This window comes from Oryzias latipes, chromosome 1, assembly GCF_002234675.1.
Source record: "Oryzias latipes chromosome 1, ASM223467v1".
Taxonomy (NCBI): domain Eukaryota; kingdom Metazoa; phylum Chordata; class Actinopteri; order Beloniformes; family Adrianichthyidae; genus Oryzias; species Oryzias latipes.
This window is the reverse complement of record NC_019859.2, coordinates 32,046,328-32,065,649: the sequence shown is the minus strand read 5'-3', so window position 1 is coordinate 32,065,649 and position 19,322 is coordinate 32,046,328. Positions and strand designations below refer to the sequence as shown.

The 19,322-nt window shown below is 37.7% G+C and overlaps 1 protein-coding gene and 1 long non-coding RNA gene across 4 annotated transcripts in view; both read right to left on the bottom strand.

Annotated features, from left to right (window-relative positions):
* Window positions 1–19,322, bottom strand: part of sgcz (sarcoglycan zeta) — a 450,656-nt gene that overhangs the window by 100,239 nt on the left and 331,095 nt on the right. The window lies entirely within an intron of this gene.
* On the bottom strand, window positions 4,785–8,604 carry LOC110015623. 3 transcript variants are annotated; one of them, XR_002874254.1, is made up of 6 exons: window positions 8,139–8,604; window positions 7,184–7,272; window positions 6,877–7,022; window positions 6,342–6,475; window positions 5,333–5,458; window positions 4,785–5,047 (listed from the first exon to the last, which is right to left on the bottom strand). It is a non-coding gene; the product is annotated as an uncharacterized LOC110015623 (long non-coding RNA). The 3 variants fall into 3 exon arrangements; XR_002874253.1 differs by having other exon boundaries at window positions 8,298–8,602; XR_002874255.1 differs by lacking the exon at window positions 8,139–8,604 and adding an exon at window positions 7,862–7,932.

The following is a 19,322-nucleotide window of genomic DNA, read 5'->3' as shown; positions in this document are numbered from 1 at the left end:
GATGCATACGATTGCTGTGCGAGTGGTAAATGTATTGAGTATTTGAAAGAATAATGTAATGTGGCAGGATGAGCGAATTAGTTTGCTGCACATGTGTGGTCATCCTTGTGCTGCTAATGATCACCTGTGTTGTCAATAAAAGTTTGACTAAACAGGCTCTCCGTTATCCTTGAGTGAGACTGCCTCTCATTTTAGGTTTCTGGTCCTCCCTCAGTCCATTAGTTATCACAGTTCCTTGTTGCATAGTGGATCTGTGCACGACTAGAAAAAGTTTGGATTGGAATGGAGTGCATCGCTCCCTGCCCCCTCCCTTCAGATGATATCCAGGGCTGTTTGGGTCTTTGGTGAGCAACCTGCTGCTACTTAATACAGATTTTATTGGCATGGTCGGAACTACCCGCGGTTGCTTCACGTGTCACCCTCATCTGCTCCACCTTGACGCCAGATAAGCGGCATCTCACCCCACCAGTGCAGCCGATCATGGGATTCCACAGGCACTTCTTGGAGTTGGTGGTACTTTGAAACTTGTGTTATTTCTGGAAGTAGGAGTCCTGCTGAAAAGGGCTGACAGGACTATATAACTTTGAACTGGCTTATTGTGGGTTTTAACAGTGTCTGTGAGCCAAGAGGTTTCTTTCTGCCATGTTTCTTGTTATTGTTACAATTAACCTGGTTTAGTAGATGCATGAACATTTTCACCTCATGGGCTCACCCGGTTGTCTGCGATCTTAAAATCTTTTGCAGGACACACCCATTTTTTAGCCATTGTTTCTCAAGGACAGACCTATTATAATTGTAAAAATGTGCAGGTGACAGCACCGACACACTATCTGTGATAATTATGAAAAGCCAGAGGACAGAATAGACCTGTAATGTGGTCAGAACAACATGGAGCTGAATCTATGATGACAAGGGGCTTCCAAGGGTGGTTGCTGGTCAGTTTATACACAACGATCAGGTTTTTCAGCATCCGTCATTATGTGGCTCAGATCAGCCAACTAACCTGACGGTTGCTTAGTGCCAATCTTATGGCGTTTCATCGCTGCCATATTTTGAACGAGCATAAAGACAGAGCGGGTGTTTTCAGGAACTGAGTGAGCGAAGCTTACAACCGCGGAGGCGCAATTCCAACCGAGCGACCCCGCATTTTACAACTACACGCCTGCAATCCTAACCGAGCGGTGATCCTGGGCGCTCACTTCGCTCCTGCGCGCTCGCTGGGTTTGCGCGCAGTATTAAGGGGGCGTTTTTGTCACTTGGGGCGGTAACCTTTCTGGTTGATGTGATTGGTCTAAATTTGTATGTCAAATCCAGCGAGACAGCGGGCGAGACTTTCTTTTAGAGGCTTTAATAAAAAAGAAACACTATGTAATGTGGATTAAAACGGTATTGAATGCAGTGATTTTCAATGAAAAAGCTTAAACAGAATAGCATCAAGCAGGGTGCGTTAAAGTGCCTTTGAGGATTATTCACTCCTCTTTTTTACTTTCATTCTGCTAATTAGCATGGGCTGTTAAATAAGTGATGTGTTTGTTGGTGTACGGAGCTAATTTGTTATTTTCAATCCCCACAGCCATATAACAACAGACCATAAACTTTATTGCCTCGTAGTCCTTTCTCTTTGGGTATTTAGATTTAATATGACTAAAATTCTCAACGTGCAAATCAACGGCCTAACCATATATTTAACAGGTCACAAGTGAACTTTACAAGCCTTTTTTTCTTCTACAGTGAGACCAGTTAATTCTATTAACATCTTTAGGAGAATGCTAGGATGAAACCAGAGCCAGTGCAGACTTTGTACCTGGAAATGATAGCTGACCTTGGTTGTTTCAAGTGTATAGTCTAAAAATGTTATCAGTTTAAACTTGAATCATTGTTGTTATTTTTTATTATTATTAATGCTCCAATCAGTCTTACATGTCATTTTAAACTACAGCTGACTTGTTTCCATCGTCCTTCAAAAAAGGGCAGAATGTACTTTTTGAGGAGACTCACTTCTTTTAATGTCTGTTTCCACCTTTTTTTTCAATATTGTTTCAGTCTGTTGTTACCACTGTGTTCAACTACTTATTTTTTCAACTTACTTAGTTACCCAAAAATGTAGAAAGTTAAAATCGGATAGCTGGTTAGCAATTTTGCCTCACAGGAAGAAGGCCCTGGCTTAAATCCCAGTGGGGTCCTTTCTATGTGGAGTTTGCATGTTCTCCCCGTGTACATGTGGAATTTCTCTGGGCACTCTGGCTTCCTCCCACAGTCCCAAAACATGTTGCTTAGGTCAATGCGTAAATCTAAATTTCCCTTAAGTGTGCATAATGTTTGTGTGTGTGGCCTTGTAACAGACTGGCACCCCGTTTAGGGTGTCCCTTGCCCTCACCCACCAGGAGCTGGATAGGCTCCAGCAGCTGCTTGACCCTGACAGAGATTAAGCAGGTTATGAATAGAAGGATGGATAGAAGGAAGGATAGAAGGATGGATGGATGCAATTAGCAACACATGGCTGCAGAGTAAATAGGTTGCAATGATGATCACTGTCTTCTGGCAAGGTGAAAGAAAAAAAACGTGAGCTTTTGAACCTAACCATAAGCCAGTGGGAAGATTTTTTTTTTTGTTTTTGTATTAACTCAAGGATAATGAGACTCATTTGCATTTTTCACATGGTACCAAGATAAACTAGAGGAAAAAAAACTGGAAGGATGTGCTTGGAATCATTTTTCTGCTGAGTCTTATCATTTATTTTCACATTCGTTTGACACTAATCTGCAATGTTGCAGAACAAGTTTGGTTCTTTCAAGAGTGTTAAGTCCCCTGGCACAAAAGAGAAAACATTTGTGGTTCGAGTGAGATTTAAGAAATATAACAAAAAGTTGGAGGAGTTGACTTGGTCAGCAAATTGGCCACATCTCAATCCAGTGGAGTGTCTGTGGGATAGGGTGCACAAACAATGGAGATCTGCAGAGCGGCTCCACCTCACTGCTTTGGACTTAAAGGATCTCCTGCTCTCATCTTGGAACAACGAGAACTTCAGTGGTCTGGTTAAGTCTGCAAGCCTGTAAACCAACAGGGTTTACCTGACCAGCACAATATTAGAAAGGCGTTCATTTGATTTTGGTAATTTGGTGTAATTTGATCCAACCGTATTGGTCAGAACAGAAGACTCAGGGACAGTTTCTTTCCAAAACTGTGGCTGCACTGAATGCCAATTTGGAACCACTTGATACTTGCACATTCCTCTGATATTCTTGCACATTTTGCCTGATTTCTCACACATTTGTCAGATTTTTTTTTTCCACATTTCTTCAAAAGTTAAGGTGTTGTCCTTTTCTATTTGTAAGGACCGTCCACATTGAAGAGAATTTTACCTGAATTTTATCATAATAGCCTTTATTGTCATTATTCCTTTCTATTCTATTCTATAAAGGATCCTGGGCCCTCCAACTGCTCTCACAGCCAGGGACGTGCACAGGAATTTAGAGGGGCAGGGGCTCAACGTCGAAAAAGGGCAGCAGAAACCCTTTTTTTTGTCCTTTAAACAACATGGAAATTAAGTAACATTTGAAAATAAACTACTAACAGATACATACTCAGCTACTGTAAGTGAAAGTGTTACAATTATCAATTCTTTTTTGTATTCAAATTATTGTCAACATGAGTTTGTTCACTTTATCATAGACTTGGAAGACATCAAAGCAATAAAACACTGAAGGCTACTTATGTTGGCACAATGCGCTGCAGACATAATCTACACGAATCATCCAATAATCCAGATGGTTATATTTTAAACACAGACAACCAAAAACCTTCATCCCCAGAATGTTATTAAATCATATTTAATGATATCATACTCTTGCTGTGAGGATTTACTGCAGTTTAGTTCAGTGCTTCAGTGGTGCTTTTGGTCATATTCTGTCCCCCATGAGTCACTCTGGGTTCATCTTAACCATCCACAGGTGTCTTCATTGTTTACAGTGGGTAGAAGTGTTTGGTTTCAGTTCATCTGCCGTATTTGCTTTTTGTCTTGTTTAGGTTTATTTATTAAATGTACACACCTCCAGTTCCTGACAGCTGCACCCAATGTGACTCTACACTGTCAGAAAAAATGTGCAAAATTTGTACCTTTAGAGGTACAATGGCTTGTCACTGGGGCAGTACCCTCAAGGGTACAAATGTTGTACCCTTTCATATAGGTGCGTATCTGTACCCTTACAGTATGTACCTTTCAAAGGCAAATATGTACCTCTGTGGACTAAATTGTACCTTATAGTGCTATGGTACCATAATGTACCTTTATAAAAAGGTACAAATTTGTTCTTTTAAGGGTACTGCCCCAGTGACAAGCCTTTTGTACCCTTTGATGGCAAATTTGTACCAGATACAGCACATTAAAAGACCAGTATACTGTTTATCACATTTATTAAACATTCAAAACAATTACAATTCTGACATTTCACAGTATGAATGTTTTAAGCTCCACAGTGTCACAACAGGATGCATACATTTACAATTATTAGCAATTTTACAATAATGAAAAATCTATATTTTTCCTTCAGTTCACATTGCATTCATTGTAACTATAACCTTAACATTTGATCAATTGTAAACAGCAAACAGCACTTCAGTTACCATTTTTAAACCACGAAATAAAACTTGTGACATTAACAAAAGAAGCACTAGACCTCATTTTAAGTACATCTTTCTACTGCATTCGACATTTTCTAAAAATAGATAATAAAAAAGTAAACTTATAACCAAGTTTAAATGCATAATTTAAATGATAAAATGCATAAATGTGATAAGATAATATTGATACAAATTCTAAAAAGAAGAACTATAAAACACACTAAAGATTACCAAGGATTACGTTTATGTCAATACCTAGTAGATCCTCTGCAAGCATCTCTTCTCTTGATTCTTTGAGACTTTGGTCAATGGAGCTTTTCTTTGAACAAGTTCAAGCACCTTTGGCACAATACTGGTAAACGCCGTCCTTGAAGCGCTGGCTTAAACTGACAGGTGATGGATGCATTCGGTCAACTTCATCAAACAACTGAAAATTGAAAAAAATTCGAAAATTAATCATTCACTTTAACTAAAACAAACAAAAGACATAATACATTCTAATGTTCTTTGTTGCCTCTTTCATTGCCATTTCCCTTTAGTGATCTCAATGTATAAATATTACTTGGCTTGAATGACTATATATTTATATATGGCTTTAGAAAATTATAATGTTTTTACAATTGCTGTTAATGATCATTTTAGCAGATGTCTCAGCTTATATTGACATTCAAAATGTATTTTAAGCTGAGAACTGATTTAAAATGTCACTGACCCCTGAGGTTGTCTTCAAGAAAGGGTACTTCTTTAGTATATCCTCTCGCACCTTGCTGTACTGGATATGCAGGACATTCACATGACCTTCAACGGATGATGCATCCTCACCAATGACAGCAACCACCTATTGGATCAAATTTAAAAGTCCATATTAATAATAAAAAATACAACAGCAAGCACTGATTACTGGGGTTAAAGCACTTTGAGATGATGTTTAAAGACAGTTTGTGCAGAGTGGTTTGAAGTTGATCAGAAATTATCTTCTGAGTTGTAGGCGGGGCTATTGACACAGTAGTTACCCTCTGCTGATGTCCGATCATCCCTTTGTTTACGCCCTCTCCCTCTAGCTTACAGTCCTTCAAACCTAAAACTAACATTAGTGGTGAAACCAAAATGGTGAGCAATATTGAAGCTTTCTGGCCATAGTTTAGATCAAGCTCAGACAAGTATGATGAAGATGTTAATGGATCTGTTTGTCTGCAAGTGGACGCATCAGAATAGAGCAGAGCAGAGGGACTCGGACCCACTTCATTCCATGTGGTGCGTCACAATAGAGACCTTCCTCAAACTGCTTTTATTTTGTCTGTTCCTGATTCATCCCAATTTGAGTGAATACTCAGATGTGTAGTTTCAAACGTGCCCATCATGAGAAAAATACTGCAACATGTTAAAAATGGGGGACCCACTCAAATGAAAGTTATTTTTTAAAATGTAGCATTTTTATGATGACATATTGTTATAAGATTTAAGAATAAAACTGTGTTTCTGAATATTTATTTTCTCAAATTGGGATGAATCAGGAGCAGATGAAAAGATGTAATTTGAGAAAGCTTGTAGTTGTTACGTACAAGCTACATTTGGCAGGCCACAAGCTCCCAGCTCCGCTTGTCTTCATTCTCCTCGTCTGAGTTGGCATCTGGCTCACATCTATAAGGCTGGATAGCTCCAATAAAGACAGCCTGACTTTGAATGCTTAAAATGAATTTGTGAAAAGATTATTTACTTACTTTGGCAAGAGAGGTGTCTTCAAGTCTTCGTCTTGTTGTAGGACTGTGTTGTAATATTATGGTGTCATCTGAGTCCACTTCAGTATCTCCACTTGAACTGGTATTGCAGCTCTTTGCAGGACAACTCGGCTGATCTGTCAAAGTATTAAAGCTTTCAGTTACTGTAATATTTAAATTAGTATGATAGCAAAAACAAAAAAAGTAAAAACAAAGATTTTTAAATACTGACCGACTTAACAGCTTAGCAGATTTATTATCTTGTCGAAGACAGCAATGGGATAAAAAACTCATACTTATTTGCCCGTGTTTTGTTCCCCACACTGTCCTGTCAAATAAATCATTAACCCTTAGACTCCTATTGATGCAAATATACAATCAAAACTCTTCAGCTCAAAAATGTTCTTAATTTAGCATGTACTTGAAAGCAAAAACACAGATTATTTCCCTTGGAAATAAATTCAGGCATCAAAGGGGAATTTACCCAAAACCATTCAAAACAAAATAGATAAATTACAATTTAAAAGAAAAACTTCACCTTCTGGATTTGTATCTTCGGCCAGACAAATTTCCAACACACCAAGGTTTGGGTTTTCAATAGGAGATCAAAAACCTGCTCAACTTCTGTCTTTGAGTCACCAAACACTTTCAAGTCCAAGGTTGGGATGTTGAACTTTTTGGCAGCTGTGAACACAGCAAAATTATGTTTAGAATACAGCACAGAAATTATCTTTAAATTAAAAAGCAATTAAAAAAATCTTTTTGCATCACAGCTGACAGTTTATCCACAAAGTTGACTGATTCCTGTAAAGAAAAATGCTGGAAATTGTGATGTTTCCACTCACCGCATTCCCAAAAGGATTTGAAGGTCAGCTGAACTTCAAAACATTTTTGTTTTGGCGTTCGACATGTTCACGCACAGCTTGCATCTTTCCTGGTGGGAAAAAAATAATTACAAAAAAGAAAAAACATTACAACACCAAAAGGTACCAACACAGCATTTATTCAGATCTAAGCCCTGTTCCAAATAAATTAATACATTTTAAAGTAGTAATGGGAAATATAAAGTTACAGAATTTGCAGAACTGCTAAAAAAAAAAAAACACTGACGACAATGCACTGGCTTCTAAGGACCTACAGATTTATTTCTTGGAAGTTCATTTAAAAAAATATTTTTTTCCTGGTTTAGATGAGTTTTTTGAAGAGTATCTGGAATCACGGAGCTCCATTTAAAAAAAAAATCTCTGCAGGAGAATGATCAAAATCAACAACACACTAAACTTCGTTTGACCAACAATGAGCGATCATGACAACCTAAACAGTCTCTGTCTCTGTCTTGCATTCGAGAAATGGTGGCTGCCCGCGCACAGCAGCTAAGGCAGGCTGACATATAAATGGGAAGGACTGCCATACTGCGGTGTAAAAAAAAAAAACGTTTTTGGACTCCTACACATTACAGATTAAAATGATACTTCTTCCTCTTTCGGCTTCTCCCATCAGGGGTCGCATTGAATTCGACGGACCTGATAAATATCAGTAGGAATTATGGAGCTGGTCGTTTCAAAAGTAGCTGGCTTCCTTACTAAGAAAGACAGAGAAAAAAAAAAAGGGGGGGGGGGTAGGCAACAACAACCGGTGCATCAACGCCAGCGTACATCGGTAAAACGTCGACAGAATTATCTAGTGAAAAAATGTATATATTTCAATGTATTTAACGGAACGCGGTACAACACCAATAAAAAAACAGCTTAATTTATTTAATGGCTGCATTTAGCTGAACTTCAAACGGCTGAGGCTAACCGTTAGCAAACTCCTGCTCGTAGTTTTCAATCTCCTCACAGGCACATACACGGCGGAATAGCAGCATTCCACTACACAAAAGTTATTCCTTACAGATAAAATAACCGAACCCGCTTAAAACAAGTTTCCAACTTATTTTTGAGCAATTAGCAGACTTACCTCAGTCACAGCCTCTATCTTCCTCCGGCCACTGCTGGATAACAAAATGGCGGAAGAAACGAAACTTAAGAAAGTAGAGTGGGCGTGGTCTCGCTGGTTTACTCCAACATATTTCCTCTACGTTTTTACACCTACTTAAATAAAAATTACTGATGGTAACTCCGAAAAAAGTACCCTCTCATTTTTCCTGCGTAGGTACAAAAGCTAAAAGGTACTAATATGTACACTTAATGTAACGTAGTAACAGAGAAATTTACTTTTTTATGAAAATGTATGATTAGAAAAAAATAACTTAAATTAACAGCTCAAAGACTAGAAATTTAAATTGAACTTAGGCCAAGTTAAAGTACACCATATAAGGTTAAAAACATCAAATAATTTTGTCTACATTGTGCTTTTGCTCTAAATTAAAGGCAAAACTTAAAACAGCTCTTATATAAGTAAAAAAAAAACAGGCTCACACTAATACATGTTTAAAAGTTTTTATCTTGATGCTCTGCACAATCAATAAAATATAATGTGCTTGTGTACTGTTCAGAACTAGTCATAATAGATGTGTGGTCTCTTAAATATATTTGGTTATTTTGTGCATCTTTTCCAAATAACCAACAACGTATTAAATGATTTTGGGTGACGTTTCATACACTTTGAATTATTACTTTTGTCACACAAGTGATTGTACCTTTGTTTGTGGAATAAAGGGTCCAAATATGGGCCCTCTGATGGTTGGAAACATATTTGTACCTTTTTTATCCTTAAATGGTACATATGAGTACCCTAAGGTGTAATTATGACTCACTTAGGGTACAAATTCACCATTTGTACCCTAAGTGTTCACAAACGTACCCCAACCGTACCCTTTTTTCTGACAGTGTAGATTGGGATTCCCAGCTAAATTCTCTTTTGCATCTTATCCTCTAAAGTCAGACTTTTAAAGAAGGCATTTCTAACTAGAAACTATTACGTTAAATAGATAATTTAGTTAGTGTCAGACCTGTAGTGAGGAAGCTTTGAACTAGCCATAAATACAGTTCAATTGTTTTAAAACTTCCTGTTTTATTTTGAACTTAGTACCCAACTTCTCTGTGTCTGCAAGATCTGCTCTTAGTTGAACTGGTGCGTCACTAGCAGGAGCAAAGCTCCTTGCCTAATACAGTGTTTTTCTCCGATTTAAGTTGCTTCACTGTCATGTTGTCTTTTCAGTTCTCAGTAGGGCGGCAGCTTCTCTCGCTGTCCTCGGCTGTCCCTAACTCTTTCTGCCGGCTCTGAGTCCGATCGGAGCCGCAAAGACAGACAGCTCAGAACCCCCCTATTACCATAAAATGGATTCTATAGAATACCTGAGACGTTTTTAGCCACATTTCTTATCTTGTATGTCTAAAAGGAATGTAATAATGTTAATACAAAAAGGAAAAAAAAATTAAGACGTTACTAGGGTCCTTTTATACGATGCAAAAATGGGCACATGCTCAAGCACCCCCAGGGTCCTATGAGTGCACGTGCCTGTTCACAGCACATCTTAAAAATGGCCAGTGTAGTCTTAAGGAGATAAATTGTCAACTTACATGGTTATGATTTATCTTAAAGCCTGTAGCAGCTGGTGACATTCAAATGAATAAAAATGGCAAAGTGGGGAAATGGTTTCTGAATTTAAAGGTAAAGTTCTGAAATCTGTGAAATTATTTGTATATTATCTCATTTTTTACTCAACCAACCTATATAAAGATTATACTGTGACCAATCCCAATCAAATGTTTTGTTAATAAACAGTAAAGTTTTGTTATATCCAACCTATTCTGGCAAAATGTTTCTGCATCTCTCTTAAAAAATGCTTTTTCATAATTATTTTTATTTTCTGTGTTTTACTGTGAAGCACTTGTGATTTTTATCTTGAAAGGTGTTATACAAATAAAGTTTGTTATTATTATTATTATCAGTTGCAGAAAAGGACACCACATTTCTTTTTGTAAGAAAACTCTATCATGAGTTAAAAAGAGGATCTTCAGTTGAAAGTAAAACAGCTGCTGCAGTTTATGATGAAGAAAATTGCTGATGATGTGAAATTTAACAAGCTTATCAATGTAACTGCCACATCATTAAAACATGCGTCGTAAAGAATGCACAGCAGGCGCTGCCCGATGAAGCATTTATTTACTCACTTTTTTATTATTTTATTTTTCCAGAAAAGTATTAGAAACAAAATTGGATTTGATGGCAAAATCTTTAAAAAAAAAAGGAAATTTGGTACGATAGGAATCAGTACCAAATTTCCCTTCGGGGATTAATAAAGTTGATCTTGAATCTTGAATTCATATAGATCAATGTCGATATTTTTATAAAGTATCTGTATCCATTGTGATGACATGATGTAGTTATGATCACTGTGACTCAGACCTACATGTATAAGTAGGCAGTGTAGTGCAGATCACAGTAGAATCAACTATAGTTCATACTTTTAAATGTCATCTGGATCAGGCATTAACGTTTTCCGTCTGTACATTACTATCAGCTTTTTCTTTCATTTTGTGTTGGAATAAAAATGCCCAGGAGTTTCATGCAATTTGGACCTGATTCTTCACATGGCAGACATTTCAGGAATAATAATAGATAATAGATAATAGCAATTTTCTGTTGTAGGAAGGTTTGGATAGAGCCATCTTTCATTAATGGCTTTCCTGGCAGATGCACTCAACATTCCAGAGTTACTTTGTTTTGTTTTTCACAGATGGAGAACGCAAAAACACAAAAATTTTGTCTTCCAAACTAAAATCCTTTAGTGTGTTTGTTAAATTTTGACTTAAAGTAAGAAAAAAAAAGCAAAATGACCAAACTTTAATTTACATCGGAATGCTTAGAATCACAGCTAATTAAAATCACTACAGGACAATAGATTGTTTTGGTAGATGGTGTATAATGCCTTTTTTGTACCACAGTGCAAAAATGATGACAACCACCACAGAAATAAAAAGGCCTGGGGAGGTCGGGGCCCGAACAAAAAACCTCCAAGTTGAAGGAACCTGTGGGAAAAAAGCTATGGACAAAAGGTAATCATAAGAAAAAGATCTAGTGCAAGGGTGGGAACACTTTGGCCCGGGGGCCATATGTGGCTGTTAAACTACTAAATCTGGCCCGCAAAACTGGAATAAATTGGATTGATAATCCTTAGAAAATTCACTACAAATACACTGACCTTTGTTTAGGTTCAGACATTGGAATGTTTGTTGGGGACATCAACCCATTGGTGCAATTGGCTATAAAATGGGAACAAAAGCCACACTTTTAAAATAAAAATTCCAAAATGTTGTGTAAGTTTACTTATTTCTTTCTCTTATGAGTTATGTCACCAAAAAACTCCAATCATCTACTTTTTCACAACAATTGATGCTTAACCAAAGAGCCAACTATATTTTAAGAAACCCTTTCACAAACAGGGCACCTTACCCTTGTGCTATCCTATGGGGTCCAGATGACCTGATCCTTACATTGACGTATGCATGACAAAGGTGGATAAAGGTGGAAAGATTTCATGTAATCCATGGATACTAGTGAAGATAAAGAATCATTGAAGAAAAAAGGTTTAGCTCACTGTCTAGTGCAGGGGTCTCAAATTCGCGGCCCGCGGGCTAATGGCGGCCCCCAAGATGATATTTTGCGGCCCCCGCCTTCATGTGAAAGTTTAATGTATGAATGACACTTCTTCATTTTTATTTTTTTTTCCGTGCGCGGAGCTGACCAACCTACCAATCACAGTGGGGTATATGACTCTTGGGGGCGTGACATTGATCGGGCTTGAAAGCAGGGGAACATTTAAGGCAGGAAACCTGACAGCCCCCTCCCCGGACCACATTAAGGAGTTCCTTACTTTCCTTTTCAGAGCGTATTTATTCGCTCGTAATTTTCTAAATACATGCAGTCATTGCTGAACCTTTCTCTGGGCCGCACAGACCCAGAGGAGGGTTACAGTTATGCTTACGGTTAGGCGCGCGGCGGTGTATCAACCCCAACCAAACGCTTCTCTCCGCTCCCGCGAGATGGGATGCTGTGGAGAATAAATGTCCCACACCTACATGCGTGAGAGCTAACTTTAGACATAGACACACTGAAAATATGCAACGATATACGTGTTTGAGATGAACCAGCGCCGCGCCTGGATTGTTAGGGAGACCAGGCGGGGGGGGGGGGGGGGGGGGGGGGGTAGATGACGGCGAAGCTGCAGCAAGACTGAAGGAGAACAGAAAGTTGGAGTTTCCCTTAACTTTCAATTAATTTTTATTCTGCCTCTCCCCCTTAGTATGATCTGAATTATTTTAATTGATCACTCAACTACAAAAACCCATCAGGACACATGTCCCATAATGCATTGTTTTGCAGACAATTGGGGCCTTGCAGTCAGTGCAGTATTACATTTCCAGCTGCGTTTGCTCAGGTTTGCGCCTTGCTCCCGCCCCTTTCTCGTGATATTTTTGTGATGATTGACAGTTGATGTTTGAGCAAAAGCAAAAATATACGTCTCACACCAGGTGATGTGCACAGCGTTTCATCCACGTGGGTGATCTCAAACACGCTTATTGTGCATCTTGGCTGCACTTATTTGGTGTCGCCAAGATGAATTTCCATCTTTTTTTAAAAAAACATAGGAGTGGGTGACCGGCTGCTCTACAATAACTTGTGATCTGGGTTTAAATGTGCAAAAGTCATAAGAAAGAAAATCCAAAAATGGTTACTGAATTTTGTTTCTCCTTTACTGATTTGTGCTTTAAAAAGTAAACTTAAAAAAAGAAATTCAACACAGACTCTTAATAGGGAGCACATCCTCTCTGACGTCTCCACCTTAAATTTCAATAAGTCCAAGTTCAGTCCAGATTTACAGACAATCATCTTCATCCACACCGAGGGTCTCAGCTGTTTGAGAGGAAGTGCTGCCAAGTGTCCATCATTGAGAAGTAAACAAGAGGAGCCGTGTTCTGAAGAACCATTGATGGAGGTTACAGATCATTGAAGGTTATAACTATTAAACACAGATTTGTGTTTAATAGTTAAAATTCAACAGTGTTAACTGAACTGTGTTAATAAGGACGTTCAAATTAGAAAACAGCAGATAAAGAAGACTAAATAAACAGAAATGTTTTACTAATTTATTTACTTATTGATTTTTTTGTCTATGTATTTTATTTGAATGAGAGTTTTATAAGTACATTTTGTAAAGAAAACAGTTAATAATAGAGTATAGTAATAGTGTAGTACACGTTCCATAAAAATTTATTGGCTCTCAGACACTCACAAGTTGCGTGCGTGTGTGTGCGTTAAAGTTGCGGCCCTCCCTCAGCTACACCCTGCTTTCAGTGGCCCCCAGGTAAATTGAGTTTGAGACCCCTGGTCTAGTGGGTCTAGATGACCTCCCCCAATGTTAAAGTGCCTAGGATAGCACTAGGGTTATGGCAGCAGAACCCTTCTTTATCTACACACTGCGAGTAGCTTTACTCCTGAAGGGATCTTTATCATGTCAGACCCACATGAAAAAATAATATATATATGAGAATAACCATCAAGCAAAGAAAGTGTGTAGCTGTTTAGTTAGGTTCTGTACTAAGATTGGACAAAGAGACTTATTTAGGTGTTACTGGTGACCGCTCTGGTGTTTGAGAGTTAACTTTGTAGAAAGGGGTTAATGTGTAAATGTTTTTTTTGTTGTTTTTTTTTAATCAAGATAGCGGGCTCTTACCAAGGTCAGGGGTCAATGAAACTTTGGTTGTGGTGTGAGTGGGAAATTTTGTGATAATTGCTCGAAAACTAAAGTTTCCTTGTCCCATGTTATGAGACAATAGGAAAAACGCCAGATTTCACACTTTTCCACAAAATAACCAACCAAGCTGTGGGTTCTGTGGCCATCCCATAATAAAAAAACAAAAACACTTTAGCTTTGGTTTTAAACTTCTTTTTTTTAGCCACATAAGAGATTTTGGCCCCATTAATTTTTCTGACAGCTTCGCCCACTGTGATGTTATTTTTTTTTTTTTGAGGGGGGGGGTTGGAGGGGGTTGTGGTGTTTACCATGTCCAAACTTCACTTTCACTTCATCTCAAAATTTTGATGAGTTTCTCAGAGTGTGGCTGGGGCTTTTTGCTCAAACACGCAGTAAGAAAGTAGAATGGCGAAAATGATCCTTGCAGTTCATGACTGCTGCGGGCCATAAAAATAACCTGAAAGAAGAGTAAAGATTTGCATGAATTCATCCTGACAATGAAAAACACTGCAGGTCAATGAAAAGCCTTTCAATCATCAATGAATTGATAACAGGAGGGAAAAGTGTTGCTGTCTGCAGTTCAGCAAAAGCCAAAACGTCCGGACTTGTTTGAATTCATAATTACAGAGTTGTTTTGTAGCAAAGCAAAATGCAGATTATTACCAAATTCACTGACTTGGATTTTTTCAAAATGGTTTATTTCAAGCAATCAAATAGAAATAATACACAAAAACAATACAATCGTCAGTTATACATTCATACAATAACTAATCAAACTTAGGATAATTAGACATATTAATGAATATTGCTTGAAAGGGAGTGGAAGGAAGCTAATTTATATAATCCCACCCCGTGATACTATAACCATTTTATTACATGATTTATCAATATCCGGTTCCTAGCTTTTATCAGACAGAATTAAGAATCTTGTATCAATAAAGCACATGACAAAGAAAATTACTTTAATTATTTTGTAAAAAATAGCTTTTAGAAATTAACATGGCAATGAAGTATCCAAAATATATGCAAATTATGTTACTTATAAAAGTCATTGATATGATTAAAAAATAGTACTATATCAGTAAAATAGATAAAACACTGTTTCAGAAATGTTCGTAGCAAAATTTGATCTAGTATCAAAAGTTAAAAATATGTGCAAAATTATGTTACATTAGGAAAAATCATAAATCAACTTATCATTTTTTTTTGAGCAAGTGAAGTAGTATCATTAAAAGTCAATCAATTTAACCATTTTCAATAATTGATTAATTGTTTGTTTTATTATTTTTTGTATTTTTTTATTTATTTTTTATAATAAAGTAATGCTGTAAGGGAAAATAAAAAGGGTCCATAATCTGTCGAATGACCAAGGTTGGTATTTCTTCTTCTGCTGATTAACAGCAGTTCTTCTGGTTTTGAACAGAGTTTATAGTTTTCTTCGTTGTTATGTCTGCAGACATTAGATTAAGGTCAACTGATTGAGAAAGACTGGACGATATCATCCAGCATCCATTCATTCCTTTAGTTTCCTTAGAATTGGGTCAGAGGTTTTTGGAGGTTAGTGGGGCGCAGCAGGGGGTTGTGCAAAAGCAGCTGCTTTTTGTCCACAGCGACGACTACCATACACTTGCATCTTATCCCTTCATTCAAATTTGGCAAAGCAGATCCCGCATTTGTGCTCCCCTCAGTCAGATTTATGATAATGGGCCAATTTTGATGACCGATTTTATTGTATCCTCACGAGTCACGAGCTAAAAACTTTCTTATCAGTCATGATAACGATGATAATGTAAAGTATTTTCTGCGTATACAAGTCATGTTCCTTGAAGGATATTTATTTCTTTTATGATAAAATGTCACGGACTCACCTGTGGGAAACCTTCAGGTGCTTGAGGCAATGTCAGGACAATAATGTGCTTAAAAGACAGAGTTACTTTTCTTTTCTCTTTTTACATTGCAAGAATTTTGGATTATACGTTTTGCACGTAGACATAACCAGCTGTTTGTGTGCAGTAACTTTTATGTATGGGGTGCCTATCACACCAATCAATACCTTCTGACAATTATCCCAATGGGTTTTGTAAATGGCGTATACTTGTATAGCGCTTTTCCACCTTCCATAAAGGTCACAGTCCCAGTCCCACTCACCCATTGACACACACTTTCACATGCTAATGGTGGCTCCGCTGCCAAACGCTGAATTCAACCTTCCACCAGAGGCAATAAAGGTGGGGATCAGTGTCTTGCAAGGCAGGAATCAAACCTGCAATCTTACAATTAGAGGTTGACCGCCCTACCATGGCATCAATCGTAGGGGTGAAAGGCACCCTTTGGAGATGAAAAATAAATTCTACAACTTCTCCTATTAGTTATTCTAGGCCTAATTTAAAAAAAGTACATTTAGTTTTCTCCGTCCATCAGTGACAGGTCCCCATAGACAAAATGGTGGCCAGCATGCCTCTGCCCATTGTTTTAAAAGCAACAAACCACTTTAAGGTCTCTTTTTAAGCAAGGCCAGAGAGATGTGGGTTTCTCCTTTAATTGTCACTTCATCAGCAGACAGAGGGCAGCTCAAAGATTAGTAAACCGTATTTAAATTTGCAAAGCTTTGATTAAATAGTAAAGGCCCGTACACACCGGGACGAATATTCGCCAGGCGTTATTCGCCAGCGTTTTTCGCCACGTTTTTTGTGTTCACACCCAGGCGATTTTCGCTGACGATGAGTGGAGTGAACATGCAATTTCATTCCCTGACATTAGATGGCGCTTAATGTAAACAGAAATACTCCTGTACACAAGGTGGCGCTGCGCAACTTTACGCTTCTTAAAGTCGCTTTTCACTCAGAAGAAGAGAGCAAGTATTTACCCGCTTGTCAGAATCAAACAAAGAAAACATGAATATTTCAAGCACCAGTAGCTCCAACTGGTGCTTGGTTCGGGGATGTTTTAGAATGTCCGTCATTATTGCTTCGCGGCAGTGTAGACGCTACTTGGCGTCTATCTTCTTCGCTGGTATGTGTGCTCAGAAAGGCAGTTTTGTGTTTGAGCGCCCCCAAGTTGTGTTTTACTGTAACTTCAGAAGCTCCAGACACGTGAGCAAAAGCGCCATTCTCATTGGTCGAGTAGATTTCGACGCGACGCGTCGAAAAAAAAAAACGAACCCGAGGCGTTTTTTTTTTTTTGACGCTTTAACGCGTGGCGTTTTTTCGCGTCGGTGTGCACACTCTCGTTGGTGCCCTTTGTTTAGTCACGAGGCGTTAAACGTCGGCGAAAATCGCCGGCGAAATTCGTCCCGGTGTGAACAGGCCTTGACACAGCAAAATCACTTCAGATACACCATGGATTCAGAAAGGAGTTCAATGATCTGCTGCAATTGTGGAGTTACAGTGGGCAAAGACAAAAACAAAACAAAAGATTCATATGAATTTTATTATATTTTTTTTGAAAAGGGGTCATCTAACAAACTTGAGAAACCTCTTTATTTCACGTTCTTTGGTTTTTGTGCATGCTGGACATTCCGTGGTTGTAACTAATTAGTGGAAACTTGATAGATTGAATGTTAGAGCAGATTGGAGCAAAGAAAAGCAAAAATGAAACTGGAAATTCCACAATCCAACAAATAGGCTAAATCTGAATTAAGAGAGACTCAAATGTTCCCATTGATTTCATTTTTCATAAATGAAAAAGCAACAATAGACAGATATGGTGGAGGGATGAAGTTCTTTTTTTTTCCCGTATTTTATTTAAAACATTTTTTTAGTTCCTCGAACCTACATTTCTATGCACCATTGCATCAAAAAAATGTGAAAGTAAGAAAGTTTAAAAACTTAGGTCAGACAGTTTAATCAAGTTCTGTTTTACCAAAAGTCTTCTAAGTCATCCAAATATATATTCTTCTAAAACATTTACAAGAAGTCTGTAATGCCTCTCTGCTGTAGTGAGTCATGATCAATTATTGTTTTGCTTTTAGTGTCATGACCGCAAAGATTCAAGGGATGGACTTAATATTTCTCTGTTTAGAAAGGATTGTCCGCAGTGTTTTGTACTTAGTAACAATAAATGAAGGCATATTTTCTTTCTTTTCAGGAATTCAAAGTAATTTTCAGAGAAAAGAAACAACTACTTTCATTTATTAAGAATCTTTTTTTTATGAAGACAGACAAAAGGAGTATAAAGTGGGTTTGCTTTGATTTGTTTTTTATTGTTTTGTTTTTTTTAGGGTGCAGAGCTTCAAATATTTCAAATATGACAAATATTTGTTAAAAGTGGAGGCCCCGCCTCGTAAAGATGAAATAAGTTAAAGTAGCTAAAAAAATAATTGTTTAGAAATAATGCAGCAAGAAGCAGATACAGCAATCCCTTTTGTTTGCTGGTCTACTGAAAAAATGTGGTCTTAATAAGAGATTAGTGCCTTAATCAAAGCATCCTCAGTCCACCAACTGTCCAAAAATAGGTGAGTGCTGAAATGTCAGATAGATGCTGTTTAAGTCCTTTAATACCCAAAGAAATTTATGTAAAAGTCATGGGGCTATAATACTGGACTCACCACCAAGTCTTCAATAAAAGGAGGAACCCCTGCTGCCATAACATGTTGTCCCCGAAGTGCTCCAGAGACAGAGGAAGGGCAGTTTTTGATCCCATGGGATTAACTCCAACAGGTACTTTAGAATTTTACTCATAAATGATTTCCTTTTGGTTTTATTTATAACATGTCATTCATTTTTACCCATTTTTATTTTATCAGAGTTTGATGAAAGTGTTTTTTAAATTTGTGGATGCCCCTTTTGTCATCAGGACACACACGTGCTGTATGTACAGGGAACCTATGGGAATGTGCATTTTTGTGTGTCTCTTTGCACCTAAAACCTTTTTTTTTCCTTAAATGGCTTTACAGACTTTTTGATTAAACTTTTCACCTCTACAAAGTCAGGGTAACGCATTTCTTTCAAGCAAGACAGGTCAGATAGCCATCATAGAAATAAATAACACTTACATTACTTGCTACTGATAGCCCAAAGGCTTTGAGTCCCAGAGCCAATCTAGATTAGCAATCTTAGGGGGACTTTTTTTTCTCAATTCATGTAAAATACTGCTTTTAAAGCTGCCCTATACAAACCAAAAAACCTACGACAAAAAAATAAAATAAGATAAATGGATCATCAAATTACTTGAAAAAGAGCTATACCCCAAAGTACTTTGAATTACATGCCGTTACTTGGGACTCTCTCAATATATACATTTACGTCAGTGTTTGCTGAATTGCCATTAAAATATTCAACACT